The sequence below is a fragment of the Sminthopsis crassicaudata genome, chromosome 1 (genome assembly GCF_048593235.1).
Source record: "Sminthopsis crassicaudata isolate SCR6 chromosome 1, ASM4859323v1, whole genome shotgun sequence".
Taxonomy (NCBI): Eukaryota; Metazoa; Chordata; class Mammalia; order Dasyuromorphia; family Dasyuridae; genus Sminthopsis; species Sminthopsis crassicaudata.
Window position 1 is genome coordinate 755,328,281 of NC_133617.1, and position 21,750 is coordinate 755,350,030.

The window sequence follows — 21,750 nt, forward strand, 5'->3', positions numbered from 1 at the left end:
TCTCTTTCCCACTTTTCCTCAATATCTGATTCACTATTCATATGATAGTCCTTGGTAGGTATACCATAAGGGTTTATTCTCCTCTCCTCTCCTCTTCTCTTCTCTCACTCTCTTACTTGATGACATTATCAGTTCCCATGAGTTTAATTCTCATCCCTGAAAAGATGACTTTTAGATTTATAGAACCAGCCTCTTGAGTTCCTTCCAAATGGGAATAATACCAGAAGCCATCTCCCAGAGTTATTGTAGAAATCAGGTGAGAGCTTTATATAAACCTTGAGCCAATATATAAGCTCTAGCTAGGATTATTGTTGCTGTTGTTTAGTAGTTTCCACGGCACCAGAGAGTGAGTGAGTAATGGAGCCTGCGTGAGAAATCTCAATTTTCCTAATCATGGCCCCTGGTTCCCAGCAACATCCCCTGGCTTTCCTCCTTCTCTAGGCCAGGGCACTGTTGCCTTGCAGATTCAGAGACAACTCACCACTCATGCTCCCTCTCCTTTTCTCAGCTGAAGATATTGATTTCCAGCTTCAGAGAATATGACAGTGTGGGGCGTATACAGCTCCTGGAAGCAACTGAAAAGCTTCTGAGTCTCCAGTACTCACAGTTCCTGGTTTGCCAGGGACATGAAGGCTCAGAAAAGGAATAAAACAGAATCTTTTCTTTACAATGACAGCTCTGCCAAGTGGACTATCTTTTTTCTGGCATAGTGGCAATAGAGGGCTATGCAGTAAATTCCCCCCCCCCCCCAGATACAGGGAAAGAGGGCACACTTCTTGCACTATTAGGAGGTATGATTTTGGAAAGCTAGAACCTAATCATGGCTCACAATTGTAAAATTAGCTAGGCCTGCCTTCTCTTCTGGAGGTGGCGGGCAAATGCCGTGTACCTAGGTGAACAAGCTGTGTCTTTTGTCTTGTTCTAGCCATACATGGTGGACCCACCCGGTGACGCAGTGGGAGAGATGAGGCAAGACTTACCTGTCCCATTTCCAGATGCTCCTGATAAGCTTCTGTGACCCAAGTGGTGATCCGGGGGAAGTCCCTCTCCCACCTAGCCTTCCTCAATGGACATGGTTGGAGATTTTTTCTGCCCCGGTCAGTGAGACAAGCTAAGCAACTATGATGGCAAATATCTTATTAATATTTATCAAATGGTCAGTCAATAAGCATTTATTAAGTGCCTTTTGTGTGTTAGGAACTGTGCCAGGACCGTGGCCACAAAGACAAAGTTGAGCAATCTCCCATCCTGCCCTTAAAGACATTACATTTGTGCGGGTGAGAAAAAGGGGAACAAAAGCCCACAGATAAAGGAAATAAAAGACATATTCTTGGGGAGGAGTGAAGTTGGGCTACTAAAGGATACTAAGCTTGAGAGAATCACCAGTGGTCTCCAATGGTAGCGGTTCCTAAAGAGAAATTCCAAGAGCAGAAGTGAGGAAGGAGAGTCTGAGGGCAGAAGTCAGTTGTAATCATAACAATACTGGTTCACAGAGATAGAACTTCAGTGGATATGAAGCACTTTACAAATATGCTCTCTTTTAGTCTATACAGCAACACTAATAAAAGGGTGCAATTGTTATCCCATTTCTACAAAAAGAGAAACCAAGGCAATGGTTAAAAAAACAACAACTCATAAAGCTAGTCAGTATCTGAGCTGGAGGTGAATTGATGTCTTCTGACTCCAGGCCCAACATTCAACCCACTGTGTCCTGTGGCTAATGTCCCCAGTCTGCAGGTTGTTCTAATCATACTTATTGACTGGCTTGGGTCAAATAAGTAGCCTAAACATTTGGGTTAAAGATGACTCTAGAGCTTTCTTAAATTGGCTTCTGGATCAGCTGGGAGATCCCAAGACCTTGTGAGTGTGCCAAAGTATCAGGACCTCTCTCATTTGGACTGGGGGGCCTCTGTTCAGATCCCAGATCCCAGGGGGAAAAGCTGCTCTCCAGGGATTCCCCAAAGACCCACTTAGGCACATGGTATAATGGTATCATGTACTTTCACATGGATTTCTTTTTAAGATCTCTACTTTATCCACTGCCAGAAAATCTGCTTCTAAGGTTGGCCAAAATAGATTATTATTAAATAGATTCCTTGTTCTACTGACTCCATTCCTAGATGAAATAATTACAAATAATTCTATACATCATTTGAAGCCAGGGGGAAATCACTCATTCTTTTCTCCATTTTTTCCCACATAGTTCAGTGTGAAAAATCAGTCATGTTTTTTTTGTTGTTGTTTTTGTTTTTTGAGTGACCCCTTTTGGTCGTTGGCTTTCAAGTTTCCAAACACTCTCCTTAAAAGCAAAATATTGCAATGATTCTGTAAGATTCTTTTGGGGAGCAAAGTAGAAAGAAAAAAAATCAATTTCCCCAGATCCCCCCCCCCCTTTTTTTTTTTTTTTTGTTTCCATTGTCCTAACCCTTTGGCATCTACTGTGGTAACCAGGAAAAACAAGATACTTTTTCTCTATTAAATCAGTTTACCGTGAGCTGTCTGTTACTCTTTCCAATGAGCTGAATCCCAAGCTGTGGACTTTGTTGCCTGAGTGAGTCCCATTTTGACAGCTGTTCATCCAGAACAGATCTGGGGATTCTAGATGCTCGTTGTCCATCGACAAGACATCCAGCACCATCAGGCAGGTTTTGTTCAATTCATTCCTCTGCTATTTATTAAGCACCTGACACGCCCGGTAGTTCCAGAATACCACATCCCATGTTGGGGGGGCTCCCTCCCCCCAAATTAAGCTTAGCAATTACTTCTGAACTCAACTCCAGGGATTTTTCTAGAATGTGCTGCTGGCTGGGTCCACCCAGAGTTAACCAAAATATTTCATATACAAAGAAATCCTGCTGGAGAGTGCAAGCTGGAATGAGCCATTTGCGGTTCTCCTCGTTTTCTGACAGATTGTTCCCCAAACTCTTCTTCTGACCCCATAAGTATTTCCAATTAAGATTTTTTTATGGACCATAACAAAATGGTTAATTAATTAATTAATGGTTATTTTAAAATTTCCCCCTCCAATTAAGTTTGTAAAAAATACCTTTTAATCCCTCACTCTCTCCAATCTCCCCATTTCTTAATCACAAGTAGATTTCTGATTCGGCACACATATTCTCAGAAAACATCCGATTTAGAAATATGGTTGCACAGATAAGCATGTCATTTTTTCATGGCTTCAGAATCAGAGCCCTTTAACTTCAGCTGGCAAACCCAGCCAAAATGGCTGAAATCAAAGTGCTGGCTCCCGCTCGTGCCCTCCTCCCCCCTATTTTCCCAGAGAAGATGCTCTCCTCTGCCCATTGCTGGTCAAATGACTCATGAGGCTTCTATTCCCAGCCCTTCTTGGTGTCTGTATCTGGGGTGGAAATTTTTATTGAGTCTTCTTTAAGGAGGATGGGGTCTGACCTGCCCAAGGCTTCTGGGGAGCAGGCAAGCAACCGGGAAAACGCATCGAGGGAGAATGCCTCCCCTCTTCCTCAGTCTGCTCTGGACAGAAAAACCCCCAAACGAGAGAAAACAAGCCTTTTCCTGGCCGATCCATCCCCATAATGACAAGCAAAGCCGGCCGCTCTGGGAGTCCAACGATTGCATCAGAAAGATCATCTTCATTCCCTTCCCACCCCGACACATTCAGCGTTTCATTCGGTCCCTGAGAAATGTCAAAGATACATCTATTTTTCGTAGCTTGATGGTGTTCCTCAGGATGTCCCTCCCCACCCCGTATTTCCTTCCCAAAACTTGGACCTCCTCCCTGGGACCCCAATCTCCCCCAATACACGCTCCCCTGCCATAATGCCCATCCCGTGACCGGGTGCTTCTTGCCGACAAGAGCAGAGGGAGCAAAGACAAAACGGACCCTTTTGGACCTTCCGTTCTGCCCTTCGCCCGCGAAATGCGGAGCTGCGGACTCTTTTTAGGCTTTATTTAGGACCCATCTGCTCTTGCCGGGAGCGGCACTCACTACTCTGGCTTCCTGGACTCAGTCCTTGGGGCTGATACAGGAACATATGGATAACGATGATGACGATGATGATGATGATGGCGACAATGACAACAACAATAAAAAATGATCTAGCTTTCCTCTCGTGCTTTGGCTTTGTTGAGAGATAGGATCATTTTCAGCCTAAAGCGCCAGTGGAAGCCGAGCGCCTTAGGCGCGAGTCCGGGACCTGGAGTCAGGTGAACCTGCCGCCATTGGAATGGGCGCTCAGTCATTTCCTCAAAGTGGTCATTCCAATCTCCTAACCCCCCCACCCCAGCTTCAGGCTCCTCCTCTGGCGAAGGGACCACACGCTCCGACCCCCAGACTGGCGGCGAGCCGCGGAGAGCGCCCGCTGGAAATGCCAGCGTCTGCTCGTATCGGAGCTCGTTCCAAGCAGCTACAAGAAAACGCTGCAAAGTTAACACGAACAACTCCTATTTCTGTCTCTGGTACACGGGTTTTTGGTTTTTTTTTCACTTCACACTATTTAGTGTCAAATGAAGAAGCATCCAACAAAACAGACCCCACTGAAAAGGGAACAATGACTGCTTTTGCTGCCTCAGAGCCCCGAGCTGCCGCTTTCGGAGCGCTCGATCCGCAAGCGTCAGCACGATCCGCGAGCGGCAGCTTGAAGTGCGAGCGGCAGCCCGAAGCGCGAGCGCCAGCCCGAGCGCGAGCGGCAGCCCGAAGCGCGAGCGGCAGCCCGAAGCGCGAGCGGCAGCTTGAAGTGCGAGCGGCAGCCCGAGCCGCGAGCGCCAGCCCGAGCCGCGAGCGCCAGCCCGAGCCGCGAGCGCCAGACCGCTACCACCACTTCGGGCACTGGACGAGGCTGTAAGAGCACATGTGCCCTGGGGCATCGGCTTGGTAAGAGTGCACAGGGGGTCCGCGAGGGAAGCGTAGTGCCTGGCAGTCCATGCTCAATTCAAAGCACTAACGAGCAGGGGGAAAATGGTTCCCAACTGCGGGATTTGGAAGAGAAAATAATCCGGTTCTCTAATGAGAGTTTTGCATGTTTAAATATGAACAAAATAATTCTAAATGCGAGTTTTGCATGTTTAAATATGAACAAAATAATTCTAATTTTTAAAAGACATCCATTTCCGTTCCCGTCCTTTAGCCACCTCCCCCAGGTCGCGCCACTTCTCCGCTCACACAAACAATCTCAGTCCCACCTGTACGGGGTGGGAATGTGACACCTCCTGTCCAAATGCCGTTGTATGAAGAGTCACATCTCTGGGTATCATTTTCAAAGGCGGAGGGGCCCCGTTCATAGCAGCTGCCCTCCTCATAGAATCTGTTGAATGATTTGCCAGCGACAAGATTTTTGGAAACCCATGCGGCGGCGGCGGCGGCGGCGGCGTGTAAATAAAAATAAGCCGCCAAGTGCTGACAAGGGTTATTTTGTTAATGGTGGACACGTCCCAAAGAGAGCAAAGCCCCCTTTTTTCCCCTGTGGAAGCAGATGCTACTTATAATGGGAATTCAGTCGGGAGAAGTGTCTGGAATCATAAAGCTTGTTAAAAAAAAAAAAAGCCAAGTGAATGTCGACAAAAAAAGCTGGCGTCCCTCGAGCAGTGGCACGGTGGCTAGGCACACAGCAAATGCTTAATAAATGCTTTCTCACTTCTTCACCAATTCATTCGTTTAATTCCCATATAAAGTCCTAGATCCCCTTTAATTGTTTATTCGGCAAAGCCCGGAGCCCAGTCCTGGACCCCAGTCCGTGGAGCGGAGGGGGATAGCTTGGCCAGCTGCCCCGGCTTTTTCTCCCACTTTCTTTTCTCATCATCCATGTGGGCAGCTTTGTCTGCATCACTACCACTAAACTGTAGATTTGAGGAACTTCAGAGCGGGGGTCTTGCCTGCCCTCCCCTTCCTACTGCCCTGCATGGGGCTGGCTGAGGGGCTGTGAGAAGACCCTCCCACCGGTCAGAAGCCTGTAAAAGGCTTGCAAGCAGAGCGAGGACACTTCTGCTTTTGCCCAGAGCACTGTGGAAGGATGGGATCCATGTTCCACAAAACGGGCAATGCGCACTTATCATATCACGGGGCAGCTATGACATGCAAACGCTTGTCACCAGCTGCTCAGCCACTGGGCTTGATCTCAGATACGTAAAACTGATGTCAACCTAAAGGGCTCTGGGAAATCAGGACATTAGGACTTGGCGTATTCAAGCTCATGTTAAGTGAGGAAAACAGGATAGTGCCGGCACTATTGGGAGCGGAGGACCCAGGCCCCCCACGTGGGGCTGACCCACTTCTGTTGTCAAGGGGGGGCCAGAAGGATCACAACCGTTTGATCCCTGCCCTTCTTATTTGATCTTAAATATGAGGATGGATAACGGCTTTTGGAAACGCACAATTTCCGGGATGCCGGATGCTAAAATGCTTTTTCCAAAATGATCGTTCCTCAATAGAGGGGAAGAAGGATGACTTGGGACAAATTCCGCACGAGCAAATTAGAATGGGTCCTCTCCACCCCAACCCCACCCCTCTAGCCTGCCAGCCAGCTTCCATGATTGACATTCCCAGCTCCCGTAAGACCAAGAGCCCAAAGCCAGCACAACACTCATGGCTTAGACAATTCCTCTCGATAGCCACCGTACACTGAGTCCCAAACTGTCACATCACACACGCACACGCATGCAGCTGCTCAGGGACCATCACCTCAGGGGCCGTAAGGGCTCACATTTCATCCGCATGTCGCTCAGCGCTGGGCACATGCTAGGAGATTGTCTTTTCCTCTCTGAAGATAAAAATTCTCTTTGACCTCAGGCAAAAAATAAAACGCTTAGTGACTCCTCAGGGCCTAAAACTAGGGGCCCACGACTTGACTCTCCGCATGCCCTGCCGAGAGCAGTTTTCATTTTTTCAAGTGGCCAAGTCCCCCGCCGGGGTGCTGGTTCCCCCTCCTCCCACCGGAAGGTCGGTGTCCTCAAAACCTGCAGCCATCACCCCCCTCCTCTGCCTGCATCTTGATGAACGAGGTTTGCTGCTTTGAGTTTATTCCCAATCACCTGTATTTTCTCCGTACCTGGGTTATAATTTAAGGGCTAAAAAACACATCGCACAGCTTCCCCGACGGCAGAAATCGGCCCAGAGTGAAGCTCGGATTCATCCTCCTTTCTCTTTGGGGATAGCTTGCCTTTCTTCAGAATTGCTCTGACATTCCACTACCAGGTATTTTCCAACAAAGAAACACTCTCCCCCTAATAACATCCTGCTAAGACCGCCCATTAGTGCCAACAGAACCCTTTCCAGCTGATCTGAAAGGATGGCGACACAATAAATGAATCTTTAACGTTTCCTTCTTGTGAGTCGGAGGTGCTGAAGAAGCCTCTCCTCCCCGCCCCTTCTGGGGCACAAAAAAGCTGCGAAAGGGACACATATTTTGGGGATGTCTAATTGTGGCAAAAAAAAAAAAAAAAAAGATTTGGAGAATTTCTAATTCTGAAATGAGGATGGGAAGGGAAAAGAAGAAGGCTCAGAATCTTCTTTCAACTTTAAGGAAAAACTTCTTGGTTTGATTACTCACTGTCTAGACCTTCAGTAATTGAGAGTTTATTGTGATTTCCCTGTTTATCTTGAAATATTTCATAAGACAGAAAGAAGGGATCTCACCTCTAGCACCGACTTCACTTCTCCCCTGCATGGCTAGATACGGAAAGACAAAAACCATGCCTGTACCACCCACGAGCCCCATTCCAGTTAGCCAAGCTTTTTCAGACCCTCCAAGGTACACAAATCATTATTTTCTACTAAGCTTTTGATTTTTGGGGGGTGAGGGAGTACAGGGTGGGGAGTGAGGGTGGAGTTTGCTGTCAAACTCCACGGGATTCCTCACCTCATCTGAGATTTTTTTGGTGACATTTAGGGGACTCAAGTGATCTGGTTCAATGTTCCAGAGGACTAAAAGCCACGGCGCTTCCCTCTGGTCCACATACCCCTAGGTAGCTTCCTGCCTTTGCTGGCCCATGACGCTTCCTCCCTTGGGCGCTGGAGGAAGCAGCCCTTCATCTGTGAGCACCTAAAATGGAAGGTCCCAGAGCGCACAGGTAGGGGATGCTCTCACAGGGCACTTGGCTCAGAATCCTTCAGGTAATCAAGCTTAGGTGGGACCGGGAAACAGAGTCACTGGGAAATTGGTAATCGCTGTGACAGCAGCTCAGACCAGCCTCCATCCAAGGTGAAAATGAACCAAACAGCACAAACAAAGTCTGCCTTCAGTGACATGAAGAGCATGGGGAGGTCAGTTCCAGGGACAGTCCTATCTAGGCTTCTCTCAAGCCATCAGACCTGTCCAGTCTGCCTTAAAGCCTCCTTTCAGAGGTGGTGAATCTATTCTTTTTTTTCCTTTTCTCCAGTGAGCCGAGTCATCGTTAGTGATCATCCCCCTCACGGGCAGCAGGAGCAGCCCCAGCCCCCCTGGGTACCTGCCCCAATGAACTGGGGAAACAAAAAGGTGCCAGGAGCCCGATTGCCAGCATCGGTTTTCTTTCCCCCCCCAGAAAGAAAACAAAATCCTTTAAGGGGCAAAAAACCCCTGGGGGCCCCCTACACAGGCAGAATAAACAAAGAGTACGGAAAAGCAGAGTGTCAGCCCAGCCTTCCCCCCAAGCCTCCACCCCAGTCATTCTGTATGGGTCTACACTAGTGGGCAGGGGGAAGGCTGGCGTTCCATGTAATTAACAGAGATGGCACAGGAGCCGAGGGGGCCACAATCAACCCAATCCCGACGCAATCGCCGCTGCCCCCTTTTCCCTAGCCCGCCTTGGTCCCTTTTTCTCTCCACGTCCCCTCCCCATCCAGGAGAAAGCCCCCCAAGGGCCAGTTCACTCAGCAGAGCCCAAGTCCTTTGATTTAGCCAAGAGGACTGGAAGGGCCCTCACCTTCCCTGAAGGTGAAAGGATCTCCTCCGATGGAAGGACACAGAAGGGGGGGATTATGGGCAAGGGGTGAGTTCCAAGGCTAGCCCAAGCTCCTCTCCCCCACAATTGTCTGTCTTTGCTCAGATCCCCAAGGAAAGTCACAGCTTTCAATCTGCAGAACAGCCCAACCCCAAACCCTGCCTGGGCGGGTGCTTCTCTGCCTTCGACATTTTCTTACACGGTTTAAGTCAAATGTGGGAGCACTCAAATCTGGGGGGGGGGGAGGCGAAAGGGAGGGAGAGGGTCATCTGGGGTCTGGCCAGCTCTCTGGGCGGCCCTGCCATGCAGCTGTCCTCCCTGCCCACAGCTCAGGCAAATCCCGGAATGCCCTGGCAGGAGGCTCGGGCCAGCCCCGGCCACCTCGCCCCTTCGCCCGCTCTCTCGGGGCCTCTTGCCCGCCCTCCCACTCCCTTTCTCTGCCACTTGCCCCGCTTTGCCATCGGCTAGATCCCGGGTTCCTTGGGGAGCAGGACCCGGTCCTGTGGGCATCCCATCCCCCGCCCACCCCTAGCCCTGCCCTCCCCGGCCTAGCCTCGGGAAGACAGACGAGTCTCCGACTCGGAAAACTTTCTCGTATGTCTGCAGGGAGCTCGGCGTGCAGCGTCCCCCAGACACAACAGCAGACGCGACACCGAGTTACAAAGAGGAGGCAGGGAGGCACTCCCCTAGGCTGGAGGGAAGCGCGAGGCCGGGCCGCTCCTCCCGCCCTCCTCCGTGCCGCAGCGGCGAGGCCGCCTCTCCCACCCCGCGGGGCCCCGGAGGCGGCGGGTCCCTGGGGCCCCCGCCCCCCTCCCCCCCAGACACTAGACAACTTTTCAGGGCTCAGGCGAAGCCCAGCCTCGCTCCCAAACCTGCCCCGCCCCAACCCTTCTGTCATGGCGGGGTGGGGGGGGGCTGTGTCTGTGTGCAGACTTCCCTCCAAGCTGGGGGGGGTGCTGGGGCTGCTTAAAGGGACCCCTGGGTGGGCTGCCAGGGAGGGAGAAGGCGCTCCCGCGCATACACACACACACTCACTCACACTCGCACTCGCACTCACACTCGGCCGAGACCAGTAAAGTGAATCTCCCGAACCCCGAGAAAGGCGAGCAAGCAGACAAAGGCGGGGGCGGAGGCGGCCGGGGAGGCAGGCGGGCCGCAGGGGCCGGGGGAGCGGCTCGGGCACGTACACACGGGCGGGACGGCCGGGCGGCCTCCTTACCTGGGCTGCGGGGCGCGGACTCCCGGCTCCCCCGCCGGCGGCTCGGCCGGCCCGGGGCGGACTCGGTGCCTGGCTCCGGCCGCGGCTCGGGGCCACGGGGCTGACTCCGGAGCGGGGCCGGCGGGCCTCGGGCTGCGCTGGAGGGAGGGGCCGATGCCAGCCCCCGCCTGGGCTCCCGAGGCAACCCGGTGTGCGGGGCGGCTGGCGGGCTCGGGGCTGGCCCGGTGCCGGGCTGCGCCTGCCTCGCGCGCCCGCCCCTCTCGATTATCCGCTGTCCTCACCCTTTTCTCGCCCTCCTTCCCCTCCCCGGCGGCTGCCCGGCTGCCAGTCCAAGTGTGTGTGCTGGCTGCCAGCGCCGCCTCGCCCTCCCCTCCCTCCCTCCCTCTCCTCCCTTGGCTGGCTGTCTCCTCTGCACTGCTCCCGCTTCTCCTTGCCCCTCTCCTTCCTGTGCTTTCAGCCGCCGCTCCCCTCTTTGGTCTGGGGGGCTGCGGCGCGCGCTCTCTCTCTTCCTCTCTCCCTCCCTCCCTCCCTCCCTCTCTCTGCGCCTCTCTCTCTCTTCCTCTCTCCCTCCCTCCCTCTCTCTCTGCGCCTTCTCTCTCTCTCTCTCTCTCTCTCTCTCTCTCTCTCTCTCTCTCTCTCTCTCTCTCTCTCTCTCTCTCTCTCTCTCTCTCTCTCTCTCTCTCCTCTCTTCCTGTCTCTCTTTCCTCTCGTCCTCTCTCTCTCTCTGTCTGTCTCTCCTCTCTTCCTCTCTCTTTCCTCTCTCTCCTTTCTCTCTCCTCTCTTCCTCTCTCTCTCTCTCTGCGCCTCTCTCTCTCTCTCTCTCTCTCTCTCTCTCTCTCTCTCTCTCTCTCTCTCTCTCTCTCTCTCTCTCTCTCTCTGCGCCTCTCTCCGCCTCTCTCTCTCTCCTTCCCTCTCTTCCTCCCCTCCTTTTTTCTGTCGTCCCTCTCTTTTCCCTCCCGGTCCCTCCTCCCACGCACCACTTAGCGCTGCACCCCAGCCTCGAGGCAATGTGGAGCTCCTGCCACAGGCGCCGCCACGACCGTGGAGCTGCTGGATTTTGGGGGGGTGGGGTGGGGTGGCGGGGGCTGCAGCTGCTTCCCCTCGCCCTCCTCACCCTCCCACTTATGGCTCTGAGCTCACCCTCAGCTTCCCCCTGTCTCTCTCCCCAGCTGCTGCAGGCTCCAGGGAGGCGGGTGGGGAGAGCACCTGACAGCAGCTACCACTGTCCCCCGAAATGGGGCGAGAAAATCTAGAGAAGACAGAGGAAGGGAGACGGGGAGCACCACTAACTGCTGCGGGAGGAGGGACAGGGAAGGGGAAGGGAGGGGAAGACGGAGAGACAGAGATGGAGGGAAACAGAGATAGAGACAGAGATACAGAGAGAGAGAGAGAGAGAGAGAGAGAGAGAGAGAGAGAGAGAGAGAGAGAGAGAGAGAGAGAGAGAGAGAGAGAGAGAGAGAGAGAGAGAGAGAGAAACAAAGAGAGCGGATTCAGAGATGGAGACAGAGATGGACACACACACACACACACACACACACACACACACACACACACACCCTCCCTAGACAGTGTAGGGATTGCCAGCCTGCCGGGGTGAGTCTGTCTGATTTGGTCAGTGTCTGCCCCTGTGAGGATCCCTGGGTCTACTCACAAGTGCCCTTGCACACTACAGGCCCTTGGGAGCTATTTCTTCATCGTCACTGGGAGCTGGGGGGATGGAGGTTCCTTCTAGCCCAGTTTGCAGACTTGAGGCAGGGCCTTGCTCATGGGGGGGGGAGGAGCATTCATCAGGGCCATCTTCCCTCTTATGCCTGTCATCTTTCACCCCTTTCCATCCCAGCCAGGAGGGTCTTCCCTGAGGACACTGGGAGAGGTCCCACCCCGCCTGTCAGGGAAGTTTCCAGAGAAATTAGGGGCCTTGCAGGGGCTAGGGACTGAGGAAAGGGAGGATGGCTTCGGGAGCCAAGGTCTCAAAGCTTGGCCAGGCTCCCTTACAAAGAGCCCCCCCCCCCCCAGGCTTCCTGCCACAGACCCTTGGCCTGTACCTCTTCCCATTAGCCACTCTGCCTGGTGCCCCTAGAGCTTTGGGAGCTGCTGGGAGGCCTTGCCCTGAAAGCACAGAGGCCAGCACTCTGCCCAGTCTGTTGGTACATGGAGGTGCTTGGGCTGAACTTGTGGCCAGGCCCTCGCAGGCAAAATGAACCCCAGCCAAATCTTCCCCTTCCAGCAGTGCCCCTCCCTTTTTAGCCAGCCTTGTTGTGCCTGGGGGCCTTAACCTTCATGGCTCCCAGCACCCAATAAAGGCAGTTACATTTGCTTCTTCCTTCCAGTCTGGAATTAAGCCCCGGGCAGCAGTGCACTTGTGGTTGTCGCTCTCTCCCCTCCCCCCCATCACCCATAATCACCGTGGAGGTGGGAGAGACCGGTCCCGCAAAATGTGGGTAATCTCTGCCAGGCCCATAGTCCAGGGCCTTCCTAAGCTCAGAGGCAGGATTAACCAGCCATGGGCTAGAATTAGTGACCATTTGAATGAATAACAGACGGCAGATGAGGAATCAGCAGAAAAAAGGCCATACAAAACCCAACTCACTCAGAATTAACCGAGTGAAAGGGAGGAAATCCTTGCCTTTTTGAAGGAAAAAAAAAAAGGATGGGAGCAGCCAGTTGTAGTGAACAGAAGGGTAGACCAAAATGAAGCCGTCTGTGTGACGCCACGAGGGGAAATGCGGCTTCCAAGATGCTGCCCCTCTTCCTACCTGGCAGAACACTGGGGCAGTGCCAGGGGCCCCGGGAAATACCAAGATCTAGGAGGAGGAAGGGCTGCCGCCCAGAGCCGAGGGAAGGAAGGCTCTGAAGGTCTGGGCAGTGGCCCCTTGGGACCCTCACAGCAAAAAGCGTCCGGAAAACCCACAGTGGGAGATGGGCAGCAGTTACCTGAACTCCTTCCCGGCAGCAGTTCCAGCGCTTCCCAGAGCCATTTTCAACAGTATTTTCTCTCCTTCCATGCACATGGAATTCAAGGGAAAGTAAAGAAGTGCTAATGTTTCTCTCCTGCATTCATCGGTTTCTTCATCCAAAATTCTTTATTTGGAGCTTTAGAAATCTTTAAGTCAGTCACGTTGGCTTGGACTAGAGAAGGATGGTTCTGGAGAGGACTCCAAGGGGCTTAGCTCTCCAGGTACTCCGACTTCCTCGGACCCGCTTCTGAAACAACAAAAAAACAACCATTGCTCATTCCCTGGAACACTTGGGGGCTCATTTTAGAAGTCCCAGTCCCTACGAATAATTCAAATCCTCCCTCAGACTCTTAGTGATCTGGTGACTCTGGCCCAGTCACTTGACCTCTGTCTGCTTCTCTGCAAAATGAAGCTTCAGCTTCCCAGGGGCATTGTGAAAAACAAAGGGGGAAGGTGTGTTGAGTGTCCCCAAAGCAGTCTGTGGTTTTGTTTTAATAGCCTGAAACTGCCCTGAGACCTGTATATATAGAGTATGTATACATACACATTAGATTATAGATACATATATCTTATGTATACTTGTGTATATTTCTTAACATTATATATAATATTATATATATACATATATATGTATATATATAATATACTTGTGTATATTTCTTAACAGTTTTTTGGTAAACTTGAACTTGTAGTCTAAAAATCAGCCATCTATAATTCCCATTGGAAGGAACCTTCATCGAATCAACTTCCAGGAAGGACTTTGTCAATGGGGTTCCACTCACAGCAGGCCAGAAGACCTGCTCCGCGGCCTCCACTTCCTAAGGGCCTTAGTCCTATTTAAATGCAAGGCCTCGGAAAACAAGAGCTCTTTTAGCTTGGATGTTTTTGTCTCTGGGACGAATACACAGTAAGCACTTGATAGAGATTTAATTTTTCATTCATTCATTCCTTTATCAATGAATTATTTCCTTGGAGACTTCCTGGCAGGACTTAGTGTTCAAAGGTCTCACTATTTTCAGCTCTGGTTTTTTCCCAAAATGTCCTGGAAAATCTACTCCTTGAAACATGTGGGGAGAAGGGGAAGAGGGCAGGAGGCATGGACCACAGGAGAAGCCCGTCTCTGATCTGCGAGCCTCTGACATTGGCCCCAGGCTCTCTGTGACAAGATCTAAGTCCTTTGCAGGCTCCAGAGAGGAGCCTGAGCAGACTGGCTAAGCTTGGGAGGCCTCCGGGCTGTGGGGCCAGGCCACATTTGGACCATGTTGGGTAGTGTCCACCTCGCTGGGGCTATCGCCCCATCCGGATATTAGACACATCGGTTTTGGTGCAAGAAAATTTGCTTCCAGTCATAGAGCTTCCCTATCCTCTAGGTTCCCTGGACTTCCCTTCTCCTCTGTGTGGCCCCCTCTCATGACTGCTTAGGGAACAAACCCCAGGTTCTGTCGATTTGAAGAAGAGAGAAGTCCCTTGGGAACAGTGTCTCAACTGCTCAGTAAGCTCGTTGGGGAATTTTAGGGGGGTTATTATTGGCTAGTCTGAAATTCATTTATTATTTGGGTTTCGATTCAGACCCAGCCAGACAAATGTGAGAGCAGCCTGAGGAGCATATCGGTACCTCTCCCCAACAGGCGCCCAGCCGAGGAGCCCGATTTTAAATTCTTATTCCCTGGAGAAACAGATTAATATCTCAGCCCACAGGTCTCAGGCCTTTGTAAAGTAAATGGGCAGCTGTTCTATCCTGGTGCTTGCCAAAGAATCATACTGGCAGGGCTGGAGGGACAGGATCTGGAATTTTCTCTCTCCCAGTCTAAGCTGGAGGGGGAGGTTCCAGAATTCCCTCCCTTTTGTTCTAAGCTGAAGGGGGAGGTTCCAGAATTCCCTCCCTCTTGTTCTAAGCTGGAGGGGGAGGTTCCAGAATTCCCTCCCTCTTGTTCTAAGCTGGAGGGGGAGGTTCCAGAATTCCCTCCCTCTTGTTCTAAGCTGGAGGGGGAGGTTCCAGAATTCCCTCCCTCTTGTTCTAAGCTAGAGGGGGAGGTTCCAGAATTCCCTCCCTCTTGTTCTAAGCTAGAGGGGGAGGTTCCAGAATTCCCTCCCTCTTGTTCTAAGCTAGAGGGGGAGGTTCCAGAATTCCCTCCCTCTTGTTCTAAGCTGGGGGGGAGGTTCCAGAATTCCTTCCCTCTTGTTCTAAGCTGGAGGGAACACAAAAGCATCTTCCCTCTGGTTCTAAGTGTCATCATCTCTCAACCATCAGGGTGCTGTCTATTTGTTTCCAAATGAGCCCACCAGCTTCAATTAAAAACAAAATGTTCTTAGACGTACTTTTTGCCCCTGCCGACAAGATATCTAGGTAGATAGAGACAGAAAGAAAGGAGAGAGAAAAAGAGACAGAGAGGGAGGGAGGGAGGAAGGGAGAGGGGAGAAACAGACAGAGACAGACACAGAGACAGAGACATAGACATACAGAATTTCAGACTGGTTTGATTTTAGTGTTCTGTTGTTCAGAAGGTACTTTCACAGAGAAAGTTCCTCAGATGGACTTAAGGCAGGCAACCTTCCCAGGAGAGGGATTTGGGGCCTTCCAGTAGCCCCTGCTCAGCTTGGTTACACCCGCCAAAGCACTTATTCCCCTGCTGTGAACCCAGATCACCTCCCCCGTCCACGAGGGATCCAGGGAGGGAAACTGGGGAAGGCTGTGAGTCCCATGGCCACATTTGGAGGAAGGGAGGGAGGGAGGAAGAGGAAGCGGAGGGCAATGGCGATTCAAAAGGAAAAGCTGGAAGGGAGATAAGACTAGCAAGCAGAAAGTTTCCCAGCAGACTCCCATGCTGATTTTGTGCTCAGCCAAAGTAACTGCCAGACCCATTTTAGAACATCAAAAAGAAATGTTACATCACATTGGCATCTGAGCATGGAGAAATGTCACGATTGAAAACAAGGAGGACTTGAGAGACTGCAGCCAAATGTTGGGGAGGAATAGAGCCCTGCCAGGCAGCCATCTCTGCCTCCTCCATCTTCTTGTCTATGCTGGGATCGGCCCCAAAGCCCAGCCCCAAAGCCCAGCCCCAAAGCCCAGCCCCAAAGCCCAGCCCCGTAGGCTCTTCAGGAGTGGAAAGTCAAGGAGGGCAGTCCAGGCTACTCACCGAGGAGGTCTCAGTTCCCGGGGAAACTGGAAGGAGTCCCTCCTTCTCCAAATGCAAATAGCCGGGAAGGGCCTCGGAGGGGCCTCTAAACGCACACCAGGCAGTTGGCAAGCAGGGGTCGGAGCGTTGGTCGTCCCCATCTCTGCTAAAGCTGCACACCAAAAGGGCCTCACTTTTTCTTAGGAAGGGAAATCCCTTGAGCTAATGACTTTCTTAAAACAAGGGATTTCCTCCCCTTTTATATCTCAGCGCCCAACAAAGGGGCTGTCGGGTGATGAGCACTTTGGGATCTGAGCTAGGGTTTGCTGAGACAGACAAAGTAAGATCGTCTGAGCTAGGGATGCTCCCAATCCCACAGAGCTCTGTCCAATCAGCTTGCTCTCTATTATGGCTGCTATTACTCAGGGCTTTCTGGAGGTCACCAATGGCTCATTCAAAGAAGACAGCAGATTCTTGAGGGTGGGGTCTTTTCAATTTTGTCTTTCTGTTCTTAGAATTAAGAATTGCCTGGCATACAATAGGTGCTCAATAAATGTCATTGTACTTTAAAAACAAATTTCTTCTATAATGGGGGAAGAAAAACAGATGGCCACTTTTCTAGAATTTGGTGCAAAAAAAACAAGGAAGACATCAGATTTTTGAGGGTGAGATCTTTGCAATTTTATCTTTCTGTTCTTAGAAGCGAGAACCTTGCCTGGCATACAATAGGTGCTCAATAAATGTCACTGTACTTGAGGAACAACTTTCATCTACTATTGGGGGCAAGATTGGCACTTTTCTAGAATTTGGGGCAAAAATGCCAATGAAAAAGAAGCTGAAGAAAGGGGGTATCTATTAGTGTGTCAGCAATAATTATTGTGTGATTTGTCTATCCGTAAGTAAGGATTGAAGCACCTACTGTATACTAAACATTATGCTAAATGCTGAGGATATAAGAAAGGTAAAATATAGCCTCCAAGGAGCTGTTATTCTAATGGGGACAGAATATCCAAATAACGTGGACAAACAAGCACTTTCTCCCCCCATATACACATATATAAATGTATCCATAAACACATTTGTAATTATATTTGAAAATAATCACAGAGGATAGGTTCTAGTAGTAAGAATGATAAGGAAAGTCTCCAAATGAAGGGTAAGATTGTGCCTGGGACTTAAAGGAAACCAGAAAAGCTCTCCAGGAGGTTGATTTCTGGGGAACAAGAAGACAAAATGGCCAGAGCTGGGAGAGGGAGAGCAAGGAGGCTAGCATCACTGCTTGGAAGACTATGTGGGAAAGTAGAACGTGTAAGAAGACTAGAAAATGTGTGTGTGTGGGGGGTGTATGTAACAAGGTCAGATTTACCTGCACTCTAGGGAGGTCCCTGAGTGGAGGACAGACTGGAGTGGGGAGAGACTTGGGGCAGGTAGCCAGCAATTGCAATAAAGCAGCCAGAGGGACGTGAGGGCTTGCACTGGGGTGGGGAGGTAAAAATGGACTGGTTTTGGCAACAGATTGGAAATTGGGGCTGATCCAGGCCGAGGAGCCCCAGATTGTGAGCCTAGAGGACTCCAAGCTTGGTGGGGCCCTTGATAGATTATTTAATAGGGATGCTTACAAGAGGATCTTGGGAAAAAGATACTGAGATGAGTTTGGGACATATTAAGCTGGAGCTGTCTCAGACATCCAGGTCCAGATTTTGAATTCCAGCTGGAGATGCAAGACTGGAAGGCAGCAGAGAGGCTGGGGAGCCAGATTTAAGAGTCATCAGCATGGAAATGATCATTGAATCCATTGAAGCTGATGAGAGCAGCAAGAGAAATAGTGGAGGAGAAGGGAAGAGAGCCCACGACAACGTCTGCCTTTGGAACACCGATGATTCGTGGGTGAGACTTGGAAGAAGATCTAGCACAGGAGACAATGAAGGAGGAATGATCTGGGTGGAAGGAGAACCAGCCTAGAGAAGAGGAAACCTCGAGAAGGAAGTATTGAGGAGGCGGGGTGAGAAATGCCCATGAAGTAGGGAGATTACTGTTAACTAAGAAAGAGCAGCTCCCTCCGAGAAGTCTTAGATGAACTGACCCAAAGGGCAGCGAGCAACAACATTGTACCGACTCGGCACTCAAGGACTTCGCTCTCAATCACTGGAGATAAAGCTGAAGGCCCCATGACGCATGCTGGGGGCCCCAGGGAGCTGGAGCTGAGGGCGGCAGACGGAGGCAGGTTTCTGACCTCCCTCTCCTCCCCACAGCCGCCCTCCTAGACTGATCTGCCAAAGGACGGCGGACACTAGGGGCAGACAAATGCAGGCTCCGGGACTGAAGGCATAAACGGTTCCAGGGTGATTAAATAGCAGGCGAGTACTTTCAGGCTTCAGAGGAACAGCTGAGTGGAGGGTGAAAATAGAACCTTTTGCTCAGAAGTCATTCTCCATCTGCCTGTCACAGCCTTCCGCTGACAGTCCCTTCCTTTGGATCCCAGAGGCCTTTGCTTTTTAGAGTTGTTAATGAAAATGCAAAGAACCAAATATTCTGCTTTCCTGCCTCTTCCCTGTTCTGCTTCCTTGAAGAGACTCTGTGTGTGTGTCTGTGTGTGTCTGTGTCTGTGTGTGTGTGTGTGTGTGTGTGTGTGTGTGTGTGTGTGTGTGTGTGTGTGTGAGTGAGATAATCTTGTCTTCTCCACACTTCCCTCAAGTTCCCCGGATAAATACTGTTTCCAAAATGTTTAAACAAGACCTGCTCGAGTGTAGACCAAAGCCAGTCATGCATCCATTTTTAATGCATTGCTGCTTGGTCGGAGAAAGCTCATATGGACCGAGGAAGAGCTTCACGTTGAGTATATTGCTATGTGGGTTTTTCATTTCTTTGGACTTTCCTCATGTTTATTAAAGCATTAGGGGACGTGTCTCTGAGATAAAAATCTGTGATTGGAGTACTCAGTGAGTAAGGAAGGAGTGGAAGGCTTTCCAAGCCGCATTGCGCGTGAGCCCAGATTGCTTGGAATTATCCCCACTTAAGCCCCAGATCGAAGAGTCTGGCAGTGTGCATCTCGAGCAGGCTGAGGAGCTGAGAAGAGAGGGGGCCCGAGAGCCCAAGAGTGTCACCAGGACCTTCTGGTGTTGAGGTTTGGAGTGGAGGCTTCTGAGGGAGGTTTGCTGGAGAGCACCTGGTCCTTCCTACCGAATATAGTTGTGCAAAATAATTCTTAATGATTGCTTTAATTTCTTTTTCACTGGTGGTAAATTTACCCTTTGCCAGGGAACCTCTGCTGTCATGGAAGGAAAAGAGGGCAATTCAAAAGCGTGATGGGCGTATGGAGAAGATTTTCCTCCATGGAGAGCTTACAGTGGATGTATCTCGTCAGAAAGTTTGGCAAAGGGAGACTTGGCTTCTGACACCCCTTCCTCATCTCTGTGACATTCTGGCTGGGGCAGCGGGGACAGTCCTACCCTCACTTTATTTCCCTCTCAGGAAGCCTCCACACAGAAGACACTTAATTAATGTTGACTTGACAGTTGTAGGGACTCTTTGCGGTGAGCCTTGCGTCCCATGGAAGGCAATTAATGGAGTGCTGTTGGAGGCGGGGCCGGCTTCTCTAGTTCCACTCGGTTTGCTTCTGCCCTCTTCAGACTGGCACCTCCAAAGGCATTAGCATCTCACAGAGTGCCGGGCCTCCTATCGGCACATAGCACATATTTATTATTGAACAAAATCTGAAGTACAGTTTAGTAGAAATTCTGCTGCTTAGGAAAATAAAATACCTGACTGTCCCTAACTGGATTTTAATATTTTTTATGTCTCTTGAATATTTCATTTCACTGTGACAACATCTAGTTGCTTTGGGCCTATAGAGGCATGAAAAGGCATTAAAAGTACAGGGAAACTGAATATTAGAGTCCTAAGCTTAAATTCAAATAGTTATTGATGTGTTAAAGGAGAAAAGAAAGTCAGGAAACTTCTCCTTGCTAAATGCTACCCAAAGTTCACATCCTCTGTTTAGGCAAAATAAAACCCCTCCCAAGGTCAACAGATTTACTCCTTGATCACTAATTTTGTTGGAAATCCATTTTCACTGATCATTGTTATTCAAAAACCGGAGACTCCTTTGCTTGAGCTAGAGTTTGTCCCTGAAAGCTTCGACAATGAGAATTCTCAAAGCAGAAAGACCAGCATCCTTACTGTGCCGGGCTTGCCAGAGCCCACTTCCAAGACTATACAGACTGGACGGCCAAGTCTACATGGAGAACAAATACGAAAGCAAGCCCAACATGAATTTCTTGGGAGTCCATCCGTAAGTGGATTCCAAGGAGGATGTTGGTCTACACCTTCTGTCTAAATTCCCTTATTCTCATCAGAGGTGGGCACATGGCTAGATCTGGAATCGTACAGAGGACCGGGGTCCAAATTCTACTCTGTCTCCTGCTTCATGGGCATTGCAGGCAAGCCATCGTGGGAGGGAGCGGACTCTTCAATCCAAACTCCAGCTGTTATGAGACCTCAGATATGGGCCGTGGCTAAGCCCCTCCCTGACCAAAAAGAGCCAAGCCCTTCAGATGCCCAGATGACCTTTACTAGAATGTCAAGCGAGATCACTCTGGGCTCCAAAGGAGACTGGGAAATGGCTTCTAGAGGCCAGGGAATTGGGCTTTGCTTCCTGGCCAAAGTATGGAATGTGATAGCAGGGACTTCACTGGAGACTTAGAAGAGGACAGGATGTCTAAGGGCAGAGCCCACCAGAGTAAAGGAGCTTCCTCCTTTGAGGCAGGCTGACCTCTCTACTCTGGGTAATGCTGGGAATCAGAATCTCTTGCACTTTAGAAAAAACAATGGTGGAAGACTGTTCTCTTGGGAAGGGAGCAGAGAGGTGGGAAGGGGATTGCTCACGCAGCCGAACTTGGAGTTGTATATGGACCTTAACCGATGAGTAGCTCTGATGTCTAGCTGGAAGGAGGTCTCCAGAGCCTTCTTCCTGGCCCGAGGCATTTGAACAAGCTTTTATTTAATTTTCAATAAAAGACTTGGATAAAGCCACAGAGGGCCTGCTTTTAGTGCAAATAGCCAAGCTGGGGAGGCAGGCTACCACACTGACCAAGAGAGTAAGGACCAAAAAGGTACTGGCAAGTTACAGACTTCTGCTGAATCCAGCGTGGGGATGTCCATGAGGCCCACGTGGAAAATCTTCGATTGTGGGTAAAAAGGCAAGCCTTCCAGGACAAGATGGGGGAGCTATGACTAAACAAGAGTTTAACTGAAAATGGCTTGGAGGTTTTAATGGACTCCAAGCTCACCAGGAATCCCCAAAGTGCCCAGAGAGCAAAGAAAGGAAACGTGATCACTGTCAACTGAGTTACAAGATCTATTGTGTCCATGACGGGGGAAGTGATATCCCCACCGGGTTTTCCCTGATCAGAGCCCATCTGAAGCATTGTGTTTAGTGATGAGCAATATCCCTGTCCACACTTATAAATAAAACAGAGAAACCCCTTTTCCCTATAGTTTCTGTCTCTGTTGCCTCTACTCTCTCTCTTTCTCTCTCTGTCACTGACTCTTTCATTGTTTC

General features: G+C 50.5%; 1 protein-coding gene across 14 annotated transcripts in view; it reads right to left on the bottom strand.

Moving 5' to 3' along the window:
* The window catches only part of ARPP21 (cAMP regulated phosphoprotein 21), a 151,703-nt gene extending 140,419 nt beyond the window's left edge, over nucleotides 1-11,284 (bottom strand). For 4 of the 14 annotated variants that reach the window (XM_074284602.1, XM_074284594.1, XM_074284595.1 and 1 more), the window contains exon 1: nucleotides 10,115-10,481. The gene's annotated coding sequence lies outside the window, so the exon portion shown is untranslated. Of the gene's footprint in view, nucleotides 1-10,114; nucleotides 10,482-11,091 lie in introns of those variants that run through there. The other 10 variants (XM_074284606.1, XM_074284605.1, XM_074284600.1 and 7 more) reach the window with 6 other exon arrangements.
* Between the last annotated feature and the right edge of the window lie 10,466 nt (nucleotides 11,285-21,750).